This window comes from Ranitomeya imitator, chromosome 3 (assembly GCF_032444005.1).
Source record: "Ranitomeya imitator isolate aRanImi1 chromosome 3, aRanImi1.pri, whole genome shotgun sequence".
NCBI classification, from domain to species: domain Eukaryota; kingdom Metazoa; phylum Chordata; class Amphibia; order Anura; family Dendrobatidae; genus Ranitomeya; species Ranitomeya imitator.
In genome coordinates, this window is record NC_091284.1 from 383994351 (window position 1) to 384016863 (window position 22513).

At 42.0% G+C, this 22513-nt stretch overlaps 1 pseudogene; it reads left to right on the forward strand.

The window, feature by feature from the left end:
• The first annotated feature begins 1914 nt into the window (after positions 1–1914).
• On the forward strand, positions 1915–18701 carry LOC138671640 (protein FAN pseudogene; annotated as a pseudogene).
• The last annotated feature ends 3812 nt before the right edge of the window (positions 18702–22513 follow it).

Genomic DNA, 22513 nt, shown 5'->3' on the forward strand with positions numbered 1-22513 from the left:
TATTGAATTTGAATTAGGAAGCCCGATGTTAGGGTTGGCGGAACGCACCGAATATATTTATTAAGTAAGATTGGTGCGTTGGCCACCCAGGATCCACCGTGCAGGTAAGAACCTGCTGCTAAGTGAATGGCGGCACTATATGGCGGTACAATGTAATTACACACACGGGTTAACTTCACCCTGTGTGAAGGAAGCAATCCCTGTTAAGTCACAAGGTCACGGTACCGCACAGAGAGCGCAAGCAAGGAACCACAGAACTCAATCCCAGGACACAGGATTAGAGTTAGTGTAGACCTCTTGCGATCGACACCACAACAGGGGTATCAGAGATAACTATTGTGCACAGAAGTGTATGCTGTGCCACACTAGCGGACGCCACTAACCACCCAGACTTGGGTAAGGTAGGCGCACTAATAGCGCACGGCGCTGCACTGGCGGTCACAGCAGTTAGACGCTGCTTCGTGTGTTAAGGCTGTGAGTTCAGCCGGGCGCTAGATTGCAACCATACACCTTACGCGAACAGTCATACACAAGGGATGGGTTTTTTAAGGAACGACTTGCACTCATCAACACACACACGATAACAATAGTATACTAGCGCATGGCCGTGCGGTCATGCGAAGCTTATATAGCTGCAGCACGTTCAGGACCCTTCAAAGAAGGACCAATGGATTTACAGCAGTACCTGAGCATGTGACCCTAGATCTCCATTGAGAGATCTTGCCCTGGGCATGCTCAGTGTGTGCAAAGCAGGACTTAGACCCAGAAAAGCCTGCTCGTTGCAGATCAGTGCAGGGTACCATAGCAGAGCCTGGAGAAGCAGTAGTAACCCTTTGCACAGTACCAGTCTCAGTGAGACGCTGGGAGCAACGTCTCCGCTGAGCAGGCTCCACTGCGGCCGATGCAGAATGGGAGACCGCAGCAGACACAGATCGAGATTCCCCCTGTGCAGCAGAGGAAACTCGACTCCCAACACCCGATTAATGAGATAATCTGATAGGGATACTCTGGAAATAAGGGAAGACGCTTCCTTACATTCATTTAGTGGTATTTTTATACTGCCACATTTTTTTCACACTTTTTTTGCACTTAGCACTTTGTCACTGCACCTTTATATATATAGTAAGATACTTTTAATAAAACTCAGTAAAAGTTATGTTTTAATACTTAATCATTATCCGTTGCTACTCCTTTGAATATTTTGTCAGATTAGGAATAAGGCCTTTGCTAATATAGTCACTATATGGGCTCGGTGTGCCACCATAAATGGTCCTCGAACAATGGCATTGCACTACAAATTGGGCATACTGTAGCAGAACATTTTTATTTGAGGATTTGTCTAGTAATATTATCTGAATTATCCTGCTTCATTACGTAAAACTATAGAACCCTTTTAGCATTTTAATTATCAATATTCCTTTTACATGATCCCCCCTTATAAAAAGTGACTTTAAAATGTAAAATCAACTAACAAAAAACTGATACGCTGGTTACCATGGATGCTGCAAGTGGGTGGGCAAAAAAAAAAGAAATTTTGTCAGTTAGATAAGCAATACAATATCTAATTTCTATTAGTCATAGGTCAATAGTGTAATATTAGCAAACTGTATCTCCACCTGCCATACAGGAGGTATTACTTTACAAATGAAAACATTCTTTATAGATTAACAGGATTAGTTTAGACAAGGGCTCACTAAATTAATTATCACTTTACATCTGCATGCAGTACTATATGTCATGGAAACACTTTATGATGATACACTTCTGAAATATGATTATAAAAGAAATGGTTTTGTGTGAGTATGAAAGCCTACTAAGTAGTTAAAAGTAAAAATTCGCAACACACAAACTATGTGAAGCAATACATGCATTATGCTGCGCGGTGCCTGAAGCCCAGCTATGCCGGCGGACGGCTTGTCCATGGCTTCCTGGAGGAGAGCGGACTCCCTGCAGCATTCCTCTAAGGAGAGGTTTTCTTTGTTACTTTTGGACCTGGAGGAATACTTTTTTGAGCAGCATCTAGCACATCACATTACTAAATCAGGGGATGCGATAGAAAGAAGCGTAAGTGGATCCCTGAAAGTGTGTTCCAAATCCCTTATATTTGAACCTGATAAAATTGAAGAGCCCATACTGAAGATTGCATTGCGGGATTGCTCAAGAATTGAAGTGGAAGATGGTGACAATCTGTTCAGGAACAACAAGCACAAAAGATTTTCTGTTGTATTCAGTCAGGTTAACCTCATCAAGGAACAAAACATTGTTACTCCATACAACCTTCAGCGTGGTGGAGGCCATTTTTTCTTTCAGCTGGAGGATTCTAGAAAGGTGGATGATGTTGTACAGAATCTTCTACAGCTTCAAAGAGCTTCTCGTCTAGAAAAACTTGGAGATCAGACAGCCATGATTACTGCTATTCTGCAGTCTCATTTGGCAAGGGCGTCATTTGATAAAAACAGCTTTCAGAGTGTGTGTGAGAAATGGATCATGGAATGTGAAGCCGAGATGATAACGCCGCTGGTCTCCAACCCGGGCCATGTGTGCAACACAGATAAATATCTCTATTTCCAGCCTTTAAATGGATACCCAAAGCATGTAGTTTTTATTAGCCTGGCTGACATTCATCGAATATATAAAAGGAGACATATGCTGATGCCTCTGGGCCTGGAAGTATTTTGTACTGAAAATGACCTGTGCTCAGGTATATACCTTAAATTTTACAACCCTAAAGATCGAGATGACGTGTACTACTATATTGCTTCATATATAGAAAACCACGTGACGGAGCACACGGCAGACAGCTACATGCTTCAGTGGAAGATGGGCCAAATATCCAATTACCAGTATCTTTTACATCTCAATAACCTTGCAGATCGGAGCTGCAATGACCTTTCCCAGTATCCTGTGTTTCCATGGATCATCGCCGACAACACCAGTTCTCATTTGGATTTAACGCTTTGTGAAACCTTCCGAGATCTGAGAAAACCGGTGGGTGCTCTCAATAAAGACCGGCTTGAACGGTTACAGAAGCGGTATCATGAAATGCCAGAGCCGAAGTTTATATATGGAAGTCACTATTCCTCTCCAGGATATGTCCTCTTCTACTTGGTTAGAGTCGCACCAGAGCACATGCTTTGCATCCAAAATGGAAAGTTTGACCATGCCGATAGAATGTTCAACAGTATTGCAGAAACATGGAGGAACTGCTTAGACGGAGTAACAGACTTCAAAGAGTTAATTCCAGAGTTTTATGGAAGTGATGGCACATTCTTGCTAAACAGTTTGAACCTGGACCTTGGAAAAAGACAAGGGGGGAAATTAGTTGATTATGTAGATATCCCTCCATGGGCATCAGATGTAGATGACTTTCTACGGAAGAACATAGAGGCTTTAGAAAGCCAATATGTGTCAGACCATCTCCATCAATGGATTGACTTGATATTTGGCTGCAAGCAGAGAGGAAGTGAGGCTGTTTCTGCAAATAATGTGTTCCATCCAGTGACATATGAAGGAGAAATTGACTTAAAAAGGTTATCCTCCTATATTTGTTAGTACAGCCTTCCTTACAGACAGAATATCTCTTCAGTTCTTTTAGAGGCTGCTGGTGGAGGAGCATGTGACCAGTCAGTTGAATAATATGGCACATGATCAACACCTTAACGACCTGTGATGTAAATTTTCATTACAGGGTGTGGCGTATGGAGCGGGCTCAGGAGCCAAGCCTGCTTTATACCTGGCAGATGCTGGTATAAAAAGCAAACCCACACCCTTCTCCACAGACCGAAAAAGTTACGGGTCTCATTGGATTGACTAGGACGATAATGCTGCACAATGCTGCACAACTCTTCAGACAAGCCTACAACCTGCAGTAACCACCGATCGACCAAACCGCTGCATGACCATCTCTACCCTCACCTACTGTATTCTCACCCATCCCTTGTAGATTGTGAGCCATCGCGGGCAGGGTCCTCATTCCTCCTGTACCAGTTATGACTTGTATTGTTTAAGATTATTGTACTTGTTTTTATTATGTATACCCCTCCTCACATGTAAAGCGCCATGGAATAAATGGCGCTATAACAATAAATAATAATAATAATAATAATGTCAACACAGCACTTATCAAGATTATTGCTCACTTCCCATCAATGTGATGCTTTTTCAAGTTCTAATAGAAGAAGCCACTTTCCTAAACAATGTTAAAAGATACATGTGGCCTGCCCCAATGATTGTAAAGCCAGAACTACTCACTTTATTGACTCCCCACTACAAGTATGACAGGTATGGAAACTGCTGCAAGGATTTGACATTGTGGACAGTCCAGCTTGGCTTTATTAACTCCCTAGATGCAATAAACAGCAGCAACTGCAGAAACAAAGAAGATAGAGGGATAGAGCTCACACTTTCCAGCTATAAGCATCCTTTCATTTGATAGTGCTAGTTGGGGACTAATTATAGCTTACAGGTCTGTAGGTATATGTCTTTTAGACAATACCAGATGATTTATTACAGTGAAATTGAATTATACTTGAATTTTACAATAATCCACAATCTTCAGAATGCATCATTTTTGTAATTCACTAGCCACTATTATTTTGCTGAACATCAAAAGCTTACAAATAAAAAATAATGCTCACCTCACTACTCAACTCTCCAGCCATCTCTGCAGTTTGCTCACCTACACAGTACTTGATATCTTCTTACAACTGCTGCATGTTGCACACTGTATGTCCATGCGAGGTTGGGGTTTCTGGCCATGACTAGGCTTTAACATTACATTGTCGCTGCATCCTTACTAGAGATGAGCGAACCTTTCAAGTTTCGATCAGTTTGGATTCGACGAACGGTCGTCCGTTTGCAGAACAGTTCTCGAACGCTATTAGATTCAATGGGAAGCAAAATCAAAAGCACAGACAAGACATTAAGTGGTAATAAAAAGTGGCATCAATGGACACTAGAAATTTGAAAATGGAACAGCAGCATTCAGTCAAGGACAATGTATGGGTTATCAGGCTCTGGCCCAGCATTTACAGCTTGGAATTTAAGCTTTAATGAGGACTTGATGGTTAAGGGAGCAGTTTCGACCTTCGTAGCTGGGAGACATCACACCTCATGCAACACCTCTAATTTTTTTTTTCAGCCACACTCAGATGGCACAAACACCAGTTTTATAGACTACTATTGGTTGAAAAATGTAAGGAAATTAACACAGGTATTGGACTGAAAGTAGGTGCAGGCCTGCCTGTCTGGGAGACCTACTTGCACGGGCAACCCACCAGATGGCAACCCAACTTGGAGTCTCCACATTTCCAAAAATTGTTTGCAACATCAGTAACAGTAGCAACAGCAGGCACAGAAGACACCACAGATATGGCACATACTGTAAGAACGCGAGATCAATACATGACACTAAAAATGACTCATCGCCTCATCTGCCCAATCTGTGACTGGGGTGCAAAAGTCATCGGAGATTCATGATTTGTTCATTTTAATGAAAATTAGACAGTCTACACTTTGAGGGGATAGCCAGATGTGCTTACCCATCAGGTCATCCCCAGCAGCGCTGAAGACACGCTCTGAGAGAACGCTGTCTGCGGGGCATAACAAAACCTCCAAGGCTTGACAGATGAGCTCAAGCCACTCTTCCATTTTTGTTGACCAAAATGTAAAAGGGTCCAAACCCCCCTGATGGCATTGATATTGAGCTCTAGATACTTCTGCACCATTCTCTCCAGACAATCACAATGTGATAGACTTGTATTCTGTTCTGCTGGTGCACAGGCTGTTCCAAAAAATGTGTTAAACGACTCACAGAAATTGCTTATGCCGCTTACACTGCTGCTGCTTCTGCTGCTATTGTTTTGGTGATGACGCCTTGACGTTCCTGAGGTTGGACATCTACAGCTGGGATGCACAGTGTGTGCCTCACTGCTGTCTTGGGGATAACCACTCTTAAGGTTGTCTACAAGCATTCATGTGTTTGGTCGGTTCCATGAGGTCTAAGTCCATGCTGTGCTGGTGGTGGGGATACACTAGAGGTTGCTTCACCTTCCCCTCCCACCAACCACGGAAAACAGAGAGCATATCATTATCCTCTTCATCTCCTGACTGTTGCATATTCATCACCTCATCCTCCTCAATTTGTTCCTCAGCTCCTGCATCTTCATTAACAGTTTGTTTGGTACCATGACCTTGATATCTGTAAGCCACGCTTCCATGGCACCCGCCTGTGCGACGACAGTCCAGAAATATTGTTATCCCTTCTGCATCCATCTCTGCTTCCAACTCTTCCTCTGGAACCATCACCTCCTCACGCAGACTATTCAAAGTGTGCTACAGCATATAGATGACTGGAATAGTGATGCTGATGACAGCATAGTTAGCAATAACCATCTTAGTAGCCATTTCAAAACTGTGCAGAAGGGTTCAGAAGTCCTTCATCTGTGCTCTCTCCGCAAATGTAATTTGCAACATGTCCGAACAGCATTGGTCAAGGCTATTCAAAAGGACATACTGCATCAGGGATCATCGCTGCTGCCATAGCCACTGCAATGTGTGCAGAGTGGAATTCCATCATGTCAGAACCTCACTTATCACTTATCAGTTAACCAGTAGGCCGAAAGACCTCTGTAGCAACGCAAATCGATGAACTGCTGAAGTGAGCACATAGTGATCGTCCTTTCTGTAGTGTCACATCCAGGCCGGGTTAGTGGCAGAGAAATTGCTGTATCAACAAGTTGAGGACATGAGCCATGCAATACATGTAGTGAGCTTGCTACAGCGTAGGGCTACCACCAGGTTTGCATTATTATTGCATACGGCCTTCCCTGGTCCAGGTATAGTGCAGGCAGCCATTGCTCTAACTCGGCCTGGATACCTGTCCACAACTCTTGAGCTGTGTGACTGCAATCACCAAAGCATATTAATTTAAACATTGCCTGATTACAATGAGCTATGGCTGCACAGTACAGAGGTGGGGTAGATTTATCTGCACTGTTGGAACGCGTGTTTGATTACGCAAGAGTTTGAGGACACAAGTGGAGACCTTAGATGAAGTGGAGGAGGCAGAAACAGGGGAGGAAGTGTTAGATACAGAGGTTTGTCCTGCAATTCTTGATGGTAATAGACCGCCTGCCTCCACAGAAACCCGAGTCATCCAGTGCCCAGTCAGCAAGATGTAAGGCCCCTGCCCAAATTTGCTTGTCCAGGTGTCAGTGGTGAAGTGCATCCTGGCAGACAGATTTCTTCAGGGAATGGGTGATATTATTGGTGATATGTTGATGTAGTGCAGGCACTGATTTCTTTGAGAATTAATGGTGACTGGGCAACTGATTATTGGGGACTGCGACGGCCATCATCTTTCTGAAATCATCTGTATCCACCAGGCAAAAAGGCAGCATTTCCGTGGCCAACAGATTGGAGATGGTGGAGTTCAATCACTTGACTTTGCCATGTGTAGGAGGAAACATTCTTTTACATGACCACAACTAAAGGACCGAGAGCTGGATGCTGTGCTGAGAGAGGGCAGAGTATTGAAAACTGGACCAACTGCTGAACTGTAAGTGATGTTTAGGTGGAGGTGTTATGGTGGATTGAGAAAGATATGTTGTGCTAGGTGTCTACTTCCATAACAACTGACCGGCTCTCACTCACCCCGACTGTGGTGGGTAAACAATTGTACTTTGAACACTTGGAATGTTGACAAAGGAGGAAGAAGATTAACACATTAAGGCATGTTGATCGTGCATGTGCCGATTCATGCATGTAGTTCTCAAATTATTGCAATTTTTGTCTCTACTGAATTTTTGTTTGCAAATTTGACAGATAATGTGTGTTGGGTAGTGTTGAGCGATACCTTCCGATATTTGAAAGTATTGGTATTGGATTGTATCAGACGATATCCGAAAAATATCGGATATCGCCGATACTGATATCCGATACCAATACAAGTCAATGGGACAGAAATATCGGAATGTATCCTGTAATGGTTCCCAGGGTCTGAAGGAGAGGAAACTCTCCTTCAGGCCCTGGGATCCATATTCATGTGTAAAATAAAGAATAAAAATAAAAAATATTGATATACTCACCCTCAGATGCGCCCTGGTTGTAACCGCTGCAACTGCCATGCTTCCCTTCGTAAGAATGAGTGCGTGAAGGACCTTCGATGACGTCGCGGCTTGTGTTTGGTCGCGTGACCGCTCATGTGACCGCTCACGCGACCAATCACAAGCCGCGACATCATCGCAGGTCCTTCACGCATAATTCAGAAATTTAAACACAACTGTCTATATCACATGCTCGCTGTAAAAAATATATACATTTTTGCACCCTTCATTGTTGTAGTAGTCCATTATTAGACCCTAACACTCATCACCTGAATACTGTGGGCTGTTGAAGGTGCTTGCTTTTGGAATGTTAAGTTATCTAATTATTCTTGTCCAGTCCCATTTTGTAAAGGTTCTTGGCTGTTTTTTTTTTAATCTTTAAAAGAAAGGTCACATTTCAGCTTTTGATTACCTTTTTAAATGGTCTAATTAATCAATCGCACACCCCACAAATATATTGTATGCTGCTATCGCATTTTAATTTCCTGCTGTGAGCCTGCGTGTATCTTCTTTGCAATGGAAAATTTTAGGGTTACATAAAATTAATATATCTTTAATAATTTAAAAAATAAGGAGAGATGAAATATTGACAAAAAAAGTAAAACTGAAAAATATTAAAAAAGGTTACAGTTTTTTAACTGATTTACAAGTTGCAGCTATCAATCATATGCATCACAACAGTATTGCTGGATTTTTCCACAAACTAATTTTCGAACATGCACATGGCTTTTAAGGTTAGATGGTTTTTGATAAGGGGTGGGGTAAAAAATGTAAATATATGTCTTATGATGCAGTCATGAACACTGACCTTAACTGAAGCAAATGAGGGCTGCAGTTCTTTGGATGTAGATGGTTGATCTTTTGTGACCTTTTGGATAAGTCGTAGTTGCACTATTGGGGTAATTTTGGTTGGCCGTCCACTCCTGGGAAGGTTCACCACTGTTCTTTGTTTTTTCCATTTGTGCATAATGTGGTTTGCTGGAATCCCAAAGTTTTAAAAATGGCTTTATAACCTTTTCCAAGCTGATAGATCTTAATTACTTTGTTTTTCATTTGTTTCAGAATTTCTTTGGATCGCAGTATGATGTTTAGCATTTAAAGATTTTTTTCTCTACTTTAGTTTGTCAGGCAGGTCCCAGTTAAGTGATTTCTTGATTGAGAACAGATGTGACAGTAATCGGGCCTGGGTGCAGCTAAGGCATTTGAACTCAGCTTCCCAAAGATGTGATAAACCACAGTTAATTTAGTGGGAGGGGCGGGGCAAACACTTTTTCACACAGGCCACTGTGGGTTTGGATTTACTTTCTCATAATAATAAAGATCTTCATTTGCATTTTGTATTTACTTGTGTTATCTTTGTCTAATATTTAAATTTGTTTGCTGACCTGAAACATCAAAATTGTAACAAACATGCAAAATAATATTAAATCTGGAAGGGGGTACTGTATATTTGTCCTACACAGACACAAATAAAAGGTTTTTTTTACACATTTATACACTTTTAACTTTTTGATTACCCATTTTAATACTTCAGTTTGGAAATAGTACCACATGTCTACCCTGTGGTCTGCTGCAACCTTTTTAGGCAGTGTTCCATTTGTTTTAAAGCGGTCATTTTTGGCCAGAGAGAATTAACCTAACATTTATAGATTTTCACGTGTCACTGTTTATTTGCTTTTTTGCAAGTGTGCCTGCGCGTTATGTTTTATTCTGAATTATATTTGCTTTTTTTTTTTATGTGGAAGGTCGGCTCACTTAGCTGATCCTCGAAGTAGAAACAGGCATACACGTGGCTAAAGTCTCTGGGTGGTTTACTGCATCATAAACTAAAAAACCCAAGCTGGTAACAGAAAACAGCCTTTCCGGCTCAAATGAAAATAAACAAAGTTCATATACAGTCCTGCCCAGGTACTCTGGAACAACACATATGGCAGGTCTCTCAGGAGCTAGCAGTCAAGAGGCTTCCTACCTCCACACACAGACAGAGAAAAAAAACTGGCTGGACATTTATTTTCCCAACCACACTCTTGAGGTGGAGATATGGTGAGTAGGCATCCCGCCCATCTGTTACCTACTCACCTAAAAACCCGCCCATAACATGACCGATAAACTCCTTCACCACATAACATGCTGAAAAGAAACTTATGGGTTTCTAGATCACGGAAGAAAGCAATCTCTAGGACACATATCTCCCCTCACATACAGTGCTAGTGACCCTGTCACTTATTCCCTCTCCCTCTGCCCAAAGTTGGGGGCTTTGGCACCTTCAGTCACCAAACAGGGAATTCAGGAAAGGGCATCTGCATTCCCGTATGACTTCCGGACCTGTAGAAACCAAGAGGAATGTCCAGCTCCAGGAAAACCAATGCATTTGTTTGAAAAATAGATTTTTAAAAATACAACCTTGTCCAGAAAAAATAGAAAAAGGGGAAGGGCAACGCGTTTCAAATGCGACTCTGAAGTTCTTTGTCACAGCTTCTAATGTGTAGTGCGGTCAACTCTTACATGTGTGTGCTAATTGCAAACAGGTGAGATAAACACACCCTGTGGGAGAAACTGTGTGGCCTCACTCCAGAATGGGAAGGGTCAACATAATTGAAAAAAAACAGTATAATTTATTTTGCTTTTTTTCTTTTTTTTCTTTTTCCCTTGTACTTTTTCTCATGAGGGAAGGAACAGGGGCGAATACACATTAAATGAATAATAAAACCAATACACCTAATGAAGCAATAGACAGGCAGAGCATGAGAAAATTAACAAATCTTGTTAGTAATGGAACATAATTTCCTTGCGCATATTCAAACCTAGTCCGGGAATACAGGTATCTAAATTATAAGTCCAAAAAGCTTTCCTAGTACGCAGTCTTCTCATGTGATTGCGCCCCCCTATTATACCTAGTCACTTTTTCAATACCATAGACTCTAAAGGATGAATTACTTCTGTTATGTTGTAAAATAAAATACCTAGATGCCTGTGAGATGTTGCAATTCGCATTGTTAGTGCTGATAATATAAGTAATATGCTCTGATAAACGGATCTTTGATTTGTGCAATGTACATCCCATATATATCTTGTGGCATGAAGAGCAGTCAATAATATAGACAACATCCGTAGTATTACAATTTATAAAGTTTTTATATCATAACTGCAAGAGTTGTTCTGATTACAAAAAGTTTTTTATTTTATTATTAACTGCTTGTGAACATGTTCTGCACCGATCTCTTTCACACCTGAAGAAAAACCCCTGCAGGAAAGCCAGGTTTGATTTTTCATGTAAGAGTAAAAGTAGCTGGGAGAAACTTTTCTATTGTAGTTGCTTTTTTACACTATTGCACCGCCTGGTTCAAGAAAAGAAGACAAGATAGGGTCCTGATATCATATAGGAATAACTTATGAATGATTTGTTTTATGTGGTTGAATTGAGGGATATATTAAAAAGGAAGTACAGGTTTATCATTTATTTTAAAATTCTTTAAGTTTTTATTTTTATTTTTCACTTTGTTCACCATATCAGATCTATTTTTAGAGGAGATAATATTAGTGCCCTATTAAGGGACCAAGTAGAATAGCCTCTTTTCTTAAGTCTGGAGCGGGCTTCACTAACTTCCCGATCAAGGATATTAGGATCAATACAATATGTTTTACTTTTAATTGCATTACGCTCACCCACTGGAATGGCACGCAATGTGTGATTAAGGTGGCTACTACGAGCATGCAGAATGGTGTTAATATGGGTAGATGTAATAATCCTGCTCTCCACTCCTCTTCACTGGTCAGCACAAAAAAATCTTCAGCAAAGGTAATATTTCTGCTTTATGGGGTTTGATGTGCTGATTCCAAAAATATGCTTAGTTTTGTTTTATCACATAAAGTTTCTGAGATAGAAGTATTTTTGTTGTTACAATATTTCTGCATCTTCAATGCATGTGTTTTTTCCTATGTTATTTCCATTTCTTTGCTTGTCTTACTTAATTGTGAATTTTCTTACAGGGACCTTCAGTAAAGGTTTTAGTGAGTTTTATGGGAAGGAGTATTGACAATGCTGTCAACTAATGACTGCTTCTCAGAAAGTCACTTGTTATGGTGAGGAGCTAACTGTTATGAGGTGGTAAGATTTGATTCAGTCAGAAAAGGATGGTGAGGGCAGCAAGGACTAGCATGTGAGACTCTGACAGGAGACAGGCCTCTACAGGGATCTGAGCCCTGCCACAGGGAGATAGAAGGGAAGGCAGCGAACAGCTAACATTGTGAGAGGATTTTCACTGCATTTCTGGGAGGGCAAGTCACCTCGGAGGGAAGAAAACAGCTCAGACACTGAGGTGTAAATGAGTGAAGGTCTCCACAGAGATAGAACCTGAAAGCAGCCACCATCACATTGAGTAACTGCCTGTCTGCAAATGTCCATCTGTAAGGAATAGGCTGCCCCGTTTACCTCACAACTGTATCTAGTGATCTATCACATTAACTCCAATAATATCAGTTCTAAATACAAGCTGCCTCTGTCATCTCCGGGGAAATATCTACATATAGTCGGTCGGCTCATTGCATTTTTTTTTAGTTTGTCACCACCATTGAACTGAACTTACTCTACTATTTGATCTGATTTAAAGGGGAAAAATGCCCCGACGGTCTATCAATCATCCAAACAGATTCTGCTATGTGCATGGTTATTTTACACCAAAAGGCCAAGTATGTTCAATCACTCATGATATTAAAAAGATGTACCAGATGTACTTTAAGTGTTCACTTAGTGATCAAGTCAAAAGCTGACCAAAAATTGTCTTCGTGACTGGTTGAATATGAAGAAAGTGGCTACGCCATTGGCTGTTCCCATGATTTGGAGAGAACCCAAAAATCATAGTGATGACTGCTACTTTTGTTTTTACCCAAGCAAATTGAAGGACAGCATCCAATCCAGGTGAAAAAAACTCTCCTTTATTATGCCAAATGCGATGTTTCAACCATCAAAGGTCTTTTTAAAGCATACAAAACAGTTAAAATGGCAGCCTTAAATAGGAACTGGCTGGAAACACCACCAATCCCCTTTCAAGAAGCCGCCCATATAATTTACATATCAACATATCATAATTAAGTAAACAACATATAAATAAAACAAAATCAGTATATTACATATCTCCAAAATTAGTGCAAAGTGCTATATACAGAAAGAAGTTACCATAATTATTGCCACATATACATTTGTTAACACATGGTAGATGTTAAAAGTAAACAAACAGTAGCACGCTGTCATGTCAGGACCAATCGCCTCATCCATCACAAATCACACATCGTCTTACCACCAATGTCATATGCTATAACATGGAGTAGACCGTATGTCCCGGCTGCACCAATCGAGCATCAAGATGTCCCAACAAATCCCCGTTAAGCATATCAATATTGCTTCCTGTTAGCATTAGATATACATGCGGTCTGTCATTGGCCCATATGACAGAGACGCTGACAGACCTGCAAGCGTACTAGAGTCACCCTGGAAAGGAAACCACATGACATGATCGGACCTCCGGCACCGCGTCATGACAAACAAGGACCCGCCCTGTTATGGACCTGGTGGTTAGGAGCACCCGGAACGACCTGATGGTTAAACTCACACAGGACAAGCTCTGGGAAGTGGGAGCTCTGCTGACCGCAACCCCTAATCCTATCACACAACTAGAAATAGCCGTGGAGCGTACCTAACACTGCCTAGACGCTTCTTCACAGCCTAAGAGCTAACTAGCCCTAAAGATAGAAAATAAAGCCTACCTTGCCTCAGAGAAATTCCCCAAAGGAAAAGGCAGCCCCCACATATATTGACTGTGAGTTAAGATGAAAGTCACAAACACAGAAATGAAACAGGTTTCAGCAAAGGGAGGCCAGACTTACTAAACAGACAGAGGATAGGAAAGGTATCTTTGCGGTCAGCACAAAAAACTACAAAAAGATCATGCAGAGTGTGCAAAAAGACCTCCGCACCGACTCACGGTGCGGAGGTGCCACTCTGCATCCCAGAGCTTCCAGCTACCAAGGCAAAATCATGATAGCAAGCTGGCCAAGGAAACAATGAACACATAATTAACAAGCAGGGACTTAGCTTCTGCTGGAATAGACAGGTCACCAGAAAGATCCAAGAGCAACTGAACCAGTACAAGAACATTGACAGCTGGCATGGAGTAACGATCTGAGTGGAGTTAAATAGAGCAGCCAGCCAAAGAATAAACTACGTCACCTGTGGAAGGAACCTCAGAAGCAGCAGCTCCACTCACAACCACCAGAGGGAGTCCATGGACAGAACTCGCCGAAGTACCATTCATGACCACAGGAGGGAGTTCGATCACAGAATTCACAACAGTACCCCCCCTTGAGGAGGGGTCACCGAACCCTCACCAGAGCCCCCAGGCCGATCAGGACGAGCCAAATGAAAGGCACGAACTAGAACGGCAGCATGAACATCAGAGGCAAAAACCCAGGAATTATCTTCCTGACCATAACCCTTCCACTTGACCAGGTACTGGAGTTTCCGTCTCGAAATACGAGAATCCAAAATCTTCTCCACCACATACTCCAACTCCCCCTCGACCAAAACCGGGGCAGGAGGATCAACGGAGGGAACCATAGGCGCCAAGTATCTCCGCAATAACAACCTATGAAACACATTAATAATGGCAAAAGAAGCTGGAAGGGCCAAACGAAATGACACAGGATTGAGAACTTCCGAAATCTTATACGGACAAATGAAACGAGGCTTAAATTTAGGAGAGGAAACCTTCATAGGAACATAACGAGACGACAACCAAACCAAATCCCCAACACGAAGTCGGGGACCAACAGAGCGCCGGCGGTTAGCGAAACGTTGAGCCTTCTCCTGGGACAATGTCAAATTGTCCACCACATGAGTCCAAATCTGCTGCAACCTGTCCACCACAGTATCCACACCAGGACAGTCCGAAGGCTCAACCTGCCCTGAAGAGAAACGAGGATGGAAACCAGAATTACAGAAAAAAGGCAAAACCAAAGTAGCCGAGCTGGCCCGATTATTAAGGGCGAACTCAGCCAAAGGCAAGAAGGACACCCAATCATCCTGATCAGCAGAAACAAAGCATCTCAGATATGTTTCGAAAGTCTGATTAGTTCGTTCGGTTTGGCCATTTGTCTGAGGATGGAAAGCCGAAGATAACGACAAATCAATGCCCATGTTAGCACAAAAGGACCGCCAAAACCTCGAAACAAACTGGGGACCTCTGTCCAAGACGATGTTCTCCGGAATGCCATGCAAACGAACCACATGCTGGAAAAACAATGGCACCAAATCAGAGGAGGAAGGCAATTTAGACAAGGGTACCAAATGGACCATCTTAGAGAAGCGATCACAAACCACCCAAATGACCGACATCCTTTGAGAGACAGGGAGATCTGAAATAAAATCCATGGAAATATGCGTCCAGGGCCTCTTCGGGACCGGCAAGGGCAAAAGCAGCCCACTGGCACGAGAACAGCAGGGCTTAGCCCGAGCACAAGTCCCACAGGACAGCACAAAAGAACGCACATCCCGTGACAAAGAAGGCCACCAAAAGGATCTAGCCACCAAATCTCTGGTACCAAAGATTCCAGGATGACCAGCCAACACCGAAAAATGAACCTCAGAGATAACTCTACTAGTCCATCTATCAGGGACAAATAGTTTCTCCGCTGGACAACGGTCAGGTCTCTCAGCCTGAAACTTCTGCAGCACCCGCCGCAAATCAGGGGAGATGGCAGACAAAATTACCCCCTCTTTGAGAATACCCGCCGGCTCAGGAACACCCGGAGAGTCAGGCACAAAACTCCTTGACAGGGCATCAGCCTTCACATTCTTAGAGCCCGGAAGGTACGAAACCACAAAATCAAAACGGGAGAAAAACAGCGACCATCGAGCCTGTCAAGGATTCAACCGTTTGGCAGACTCGAGATAAGTCAAATTCTTGTGATCCATCAAGACCACCACGCGATGCTTGGCTCCTTCAAGCCAATGTCGCCACTCCTCGAATGCCCACTTCATGGCCAACAACTCTCGATTGCCAACATCATAAGTGCGCTCAGCAGGCGAGAATTTTCTAGAAAAGAAGGCACATGGTTTCATCACCGAGCCATCAGAACTTCTTTGCGACAAAACAGCCCCTGCTCCAATCTCAGAAGCATCAACCTCGACCTGAAACGGGAGCGAAACATCTGGCTGACACAACACAGGGGCAGAAGAAAAACGACGCTTCAACTCTTGAAAAGCCTCTACAGCCGCAGAGGACCAATTGACCACATCAGCACCTTTCTTGGTCAAATCAGTCAACGGTTTAGCAATACTAGAAAAATTAGCGATGAAGCGACGGTAAAAATTAGCAAAGCCCAGGAACTTCTGCAGGCTCTTCACAGATGTCGGCTGAGTCCAATCATAAAAGGCCTGAACTTTAACAGGGTCCATATCGATAGTAGAAGGGGAAAAAATGAAACCCAAAAATGAAACCTTCTGAACTCCAAAGAGACATTTTGACCCCTTCACAAACAAGGAATTCGCACGAAGGACCTGGAACACCATTCTGACCTGCTTCACATGAGACTCATTCAGACCAGCAGGCGTGGGAAATCCCACCATGACATCCTTAAGGGCTTCAGAAAGACCCTTTCTGAAAATTGCCGCCAGGGCACACTCATTCCACTCAGTAAACACAGACCACTTTCTAAACTTCTGACAATACACCTCCGCTTCATACTGACCCTGACACAAAGCCAGCAAGATTTTCTCTGCCTGATCCACTGAATTTTGTTAATCATAAAGCAATCCAAGCGCCAGAAAAAATGCATCTACATCACGCAATGCAGGATCTCCTGGCGCAAGAGAAAATGCCCAGTCCTGAGGGTCACCACACAACAAAGAAATAATGATTTTTACTTGTTGAACGGGGTCACCAGAGGAGCGGGGTTTCAAAGCTAGAAACAGTTTACAATTATTTTTGAAATTCAGGAACTTAGATCTATCCCCAGAAAACAAATCAGGAATTGGAATTCTAGGCTCTAATATCGGATTCTGAACCACAAAATCTTGAATGTTTTGTACCCTTGCAGTAAGATGATCCACACACGAGGACAGACCTTGGATGTCCATATCTACACCTGTGTCCTGAAGCACCCAGAGGTTAAGGGGAAAAGAAAGACAAAACTCACTGCAGAGAAAAAAAAAAGGTCTCAGAACTTCTCTTATCCCTCTATTGAGATGCATTAATACTTTGGGCCAGCTGTACTGTTATGGACCTGGTGGTTAGGAGCACCCAGAATGACCTGATGGTTAAACTCACACAGGACAAGCTCTGGGAAGTGGGAGCTCTGCTGACCGCAACCCTAATCCTATCACACAACTAGAAATAGCCGTGGAGCGTACCTAACACTGCCTAGACGCCTCTTCACAGCCTAAGAGCTAACTAGCCCTAAAGATAGAAAATAAAGCCTACCTTGCCTCAGAGAAATTCCCCAAAGGAAAAGGCAGCCCCCACATATATTGACTGTGAGTTAAGATGAAAGTCACAAACACAGAAATGAAACAGGTTTCAGCAAAGGGAGGCCAGACTTACTACACAGAGGATAGGAAAGGTATCTTTGCGGTCAGCACAAAAAACTACAAAAAGACCACGCAGAGTGTGCAAAAATACCTCCGCACCGACTCACGGTGCGGAGGTGCCACTCTGCATCCCAGAGCTTCCAGCTAGCAAGGCAAAATCATGATAGCAAGCAGGACAAGGAAACAATGAACAAATAATTAACAAGCAGGGACTTAGCTTCTGCTGGAGTAGACAGGTCACCAGAAAGATCCAAGAGCAACTGAACCAGTACAAGAACATTGACAGCTGGCATGGAGTAACGATCTGAGTGGAGTTAAATAGAGCAGCCAGCCAAAGAATAAACTACGTCACCTGTGGAAGGAACCTCAGAAGCAGCAGCTCCACTCACAGCCACCAGAGGGAGTCCATGGACAGAACTCGCCGAAGTACCATTCATGACCACAGGAGGGAGTTCGATCACAGAATTCACAACACCGCCCCACTCCATCGTGCGTCACCAGCTCTGGGACGGGCATCCCTCTGCCAGTTGTGCGGCCAGCTAACTTCTAGTTTATGAACTGCTACTTTTGTTTTTTCAAACTGAAGGGCAAAGAATAAACATAAGATTACTTACCCTGAACTTAAATCTACGATTAGGCCAGTTCCACATGATGGTACCTTGCCAGTTCCTGTAACTCCGTTTTCTGGATTAGATGAAAATGAAGTAGAATATGAAGACTATGGAGCTGATGCTACTGGCAAAGACATGGAGACCTCAAGTCAAGATGAGTATGTACCTGATGGAGCAGCTGAGCAGCCAGAATGTTTTACTCAACATGAATTATATGATCTCATCAGAGACATTTCATTGTCAAAAGATAAAGCTGAACTTCTTGCATCTAGGTTGAAACAGAAGAATGTTCTTCACGATGATGATGTCAAAGTGTGTTATTACCGAAACAAAAGGAACACTTTAACCCTTATCCGGCTGAATAGGTACAATTGTAACTATTCCGTTTTAAAATTGCAATAACTTTTTTTTGAAAAGACGTAGAGGGCTGAAATTTCGTGACATCTCTACATTTTTGGTCCAGAATATATTGGCCAAATTTCAATAAAATATCTCCACCCGCTTCCGAGATAAGGGGTCGAGATCTTTTTGCATCCATAACAAGCTGCATAGGTACAAATGTACCTCATATATTTTGAATGAAGATAATGCAAGGGAAAAAGCATAAATTTTTTTTTAATGATAATGCTATTTAACTATTATAAACAAGTAAAAAACTGTTCATTTACATTATAAAAGAAAATGTAAGAAACTTTTTTTTATTGATTTTCTTTGCAAGTAATGCATGTTGGCTTTGCTACAGAGTGTTCATCGCAAATGGGTTTCACACAAACCACACAAGACTTTCTAGTCTTGCGTTGTTTTCGCCTCAGGTCTCTGCAGACATAGCAACTACCAACAACAGGGGAGGGTCCACGACTACCATGAGGTATTTTGGGGCCAGCTGCTGGCTGCGATGCTACCACAATGCATCGTCCAAGCACCATTTCTACTGCACCTCGAAGAAAATGGTTTCTCATTATCATTTTGTTTGTACTACGATCTTCAATTGCAATCATACACAGCTGATTTGCGAGATCTTTCAGGAACTTTCTTCGTTGATCCTTTGCCCTGAAGCTTGGATTGTGTTCTCTGTAGATGATGTAGGATGCTAACCCACTGACATCAATCATATTGTAGAAAAATGCCAAAGTCCAACGTGATGTTCGTCGTTTCACAGTGTACTCTCCCAACATTTTATCCATAACATCAACGCCACCTTTTGTTATGTTGTAGTATTTTATTATCTCTGGCTTGGCTGCTAGTGTCTCTTCAACTTCTCCCGTCATGTGCATAGATGATAGAAGCACGACTGATTTGTTCTTCTTTGGTACATATGAACAGACTGTTGCATCATGATTGTAGGCAAAATTTGTCGAGTATACAGGCCTTTCTTTGGCAGGCTGCATGTTGTTAGGTAGGAACCTTTTGTTTTTTCTCACTGTACCAACTAGTGTCATGTTCCAGGAGTTCAATACCTTAGCTAGTTCCATGGTTGTAAAGAAGTTATCGGTGGTGACATTTCTTCCAGAGCCTTTATACGAGCTCACTAGGTCCAATACTGTTCGTTCTCCAATGTTTACTTGTCGAGGACCATCAGTTGGTTTCCCAGTGTAGAGCTGACCTTGTAAAGGGTAGGCATTTGATGAGTCACAAGCCCAGAAAATCTTTATGCCATATTTAGCTGGTTTTGAAGGTATATACTGGGTAAATTTAGTATAACCTCTAAATGGAAATAATTGCTCGTCGACGGTGATACAATGATATGGCTTGTAGGCTCTCTCCAGATTACTGTTCAGCATTGTCCAGATGTCCCGTATTGGTGCAGCTTTATCTGTTTGCACACGTTCTGCACGTGTATTTTCGTTGTCAAACCTGATAAATCTGAGTATCATCTTGAAGCGGTCACGAGACATGGCTGCACGTATAAGAGGCAGAGCAGCAACATTCCACATTTCCTCCAGATTCTCTTTGTTGGCTCTGTGCACACCAGCAGCAATCAGTATGCCCAAAAATGCATGAAGTTCAGTTTCAGTAAATTGCTTGAATGTTTTTTGTGGTGGCCGTTTGGAAGAATCAGGAAAACGTTGTACCAGTTCGTTGTTGTAAGCATCACAAACTCTCTTGGCCTTTCGATTCGTTTCCCGTAATATGATGTCACACATCTCGGGAGTCATGATGGACTTGAATAGCTCTTTTGCTGTATATAGGTTGCTGATTGCTGCAGGGCCACCTCTTTGTCGTAGGACATTATGAGATTTTGTTTGTGCATTTGGCAGTGGATTACTGCACCATTGAGTTTCATCCTTAGCAGTCCAAATGTCGCCTGCACTTTGAGGCACAGAATCATCCTCAACACTTTCGTCTGATTCGTATTCATTTTCATGCTCTATGACCATTTCTTGTTCAATGTCTGAATCTTCTTCAGTAACATCCACTTGTGGTACATAGTTTTCATCATCAGATGGAACATATGGTTCATCCTCATGCTCAGAATCAGATTCTTCTAGCATTCGCATTATTTCGTCAGACGTAAATCTGTAAATATGAAAAAATGTAAAATAAATAATTTTCCGAAATACTACATTATTGGCTTTTCACAAAATTATACTAACCTGCAAACACGTTTTCTTGGATTATGGCGGAAACTAGATCCAGCATTACTATCACTCATGATGACTTGCTAGATGAATTTTGGCTTCGTATTTTGTGCTGAATATAAATAAAACATCGTAAAACAATATGTAGATACTAATTATTATCCATTTTTCGTATAAAAATTATACCTATAGTGATAAGTTTCATACAAAATATATGTAAGCCAAGTCCAGGCTGAAAGACAATTTGACTGTTCTGTCCCCACATAATGAGAATAAAGGTATAACTGGCTGTTAGATGCTGTGAGACTTTCCTACCTTCGTTTCCAAGAAATTGAAGACTTCACAAGCCTAGAAATGTGTGCTCACAGCAATGAGATGAACAGCAAAATGGCTAATGAGAGGAGGGAGGCAGGAAGACAAGTAGAAGCCACTCCCAGTTTGAATTAACTTAATTGACAGCAACATAAGTGACCAGTAACAACACTGAACAATAGATATCAGCATAACATTTGTAGCTGAATGAACTTTAGTTTCTGAAACCAAGTAAAGTCTTCCCACAGTGGAGGTATATGTGAAGGTACAATTGTACCTATGCAGCCTGTTAAGGTTGTAAAATTATGCAGCCTGACAAGGGTTAAAAACGTTTTCACAGTTGATGGACAAATAGTGTACTGTAACTATGTGAATGGCCTCTTTGAAGAACTGACTCAAGAGTATTTTGTTGCAGATTGGCGATTGTTTATTGACTCATCCCAGAGAAGTTTGAAAGCAGTGTTGCTTCACAATGGAAATATGAAACCATCAATCCCTATTGCTCACTCATGTATTATAAAGGAATGTTCTGAAAATCTGTCAATTGTTTTGGATGCTATACAACTTAAGCATCATCAATGGAATATCTGTGGAGATTTGAAAGTGATTGGTCTGCTAATGGAAATACAAGGTTTCACAAAATATTGTTGCTTCTTGTGTTTATGGGACAGTAGAAATACAGTAGAGCATTATGCTTGTTGTGATTTGGGAAAGAGAAACATCTATGCTCCAGGTAGAGACAATGTTCAGCATAATCCATTAGTTGCTCCAACAAAAATCTTTCTTCCTCCACTACATATAAAGTTGGAATTGTTTAAAAACTTTGTAAAAGCAATGGCAAAGACAAATTCACAAGGGTTCCAGTAGAGCTCACAGAAATTCTCCAGCATTTCACCAGCAAAACGGAAGGAAGGGTTATTTGTTGGTCCTCAGATAAGAGAGCTTATGAGAGATGATGTGTTTGAAGGAACTCTAAATGATAAGAAATTGAGATCTTGGAAAAGCTTCTAGTGGATTTGTGAAAACTTCGTTAGGAAAACCAAAATCTCCAGAATATGCTGAAGGTGTTGAGGGACGGCTAAATGCAAGTATTTTGGATGTTGCATGTCTCTGAAAATGCACTTTTGCTTTCCCATTTAGATTTCTTCCCTAAAAATCTTGGGGATGTAAGCGATGAACAAAGCGAGCGGTTTAACCAGGACATTAAAGTAATGGAACACCGCTACCAGGGTTTTTGGAATGACTCAATGATGGCAGATTACTGTTGGATGTTATATAGGGATAACCCTGAAAAATCATATCACTGACAGTATAATGTGAAGC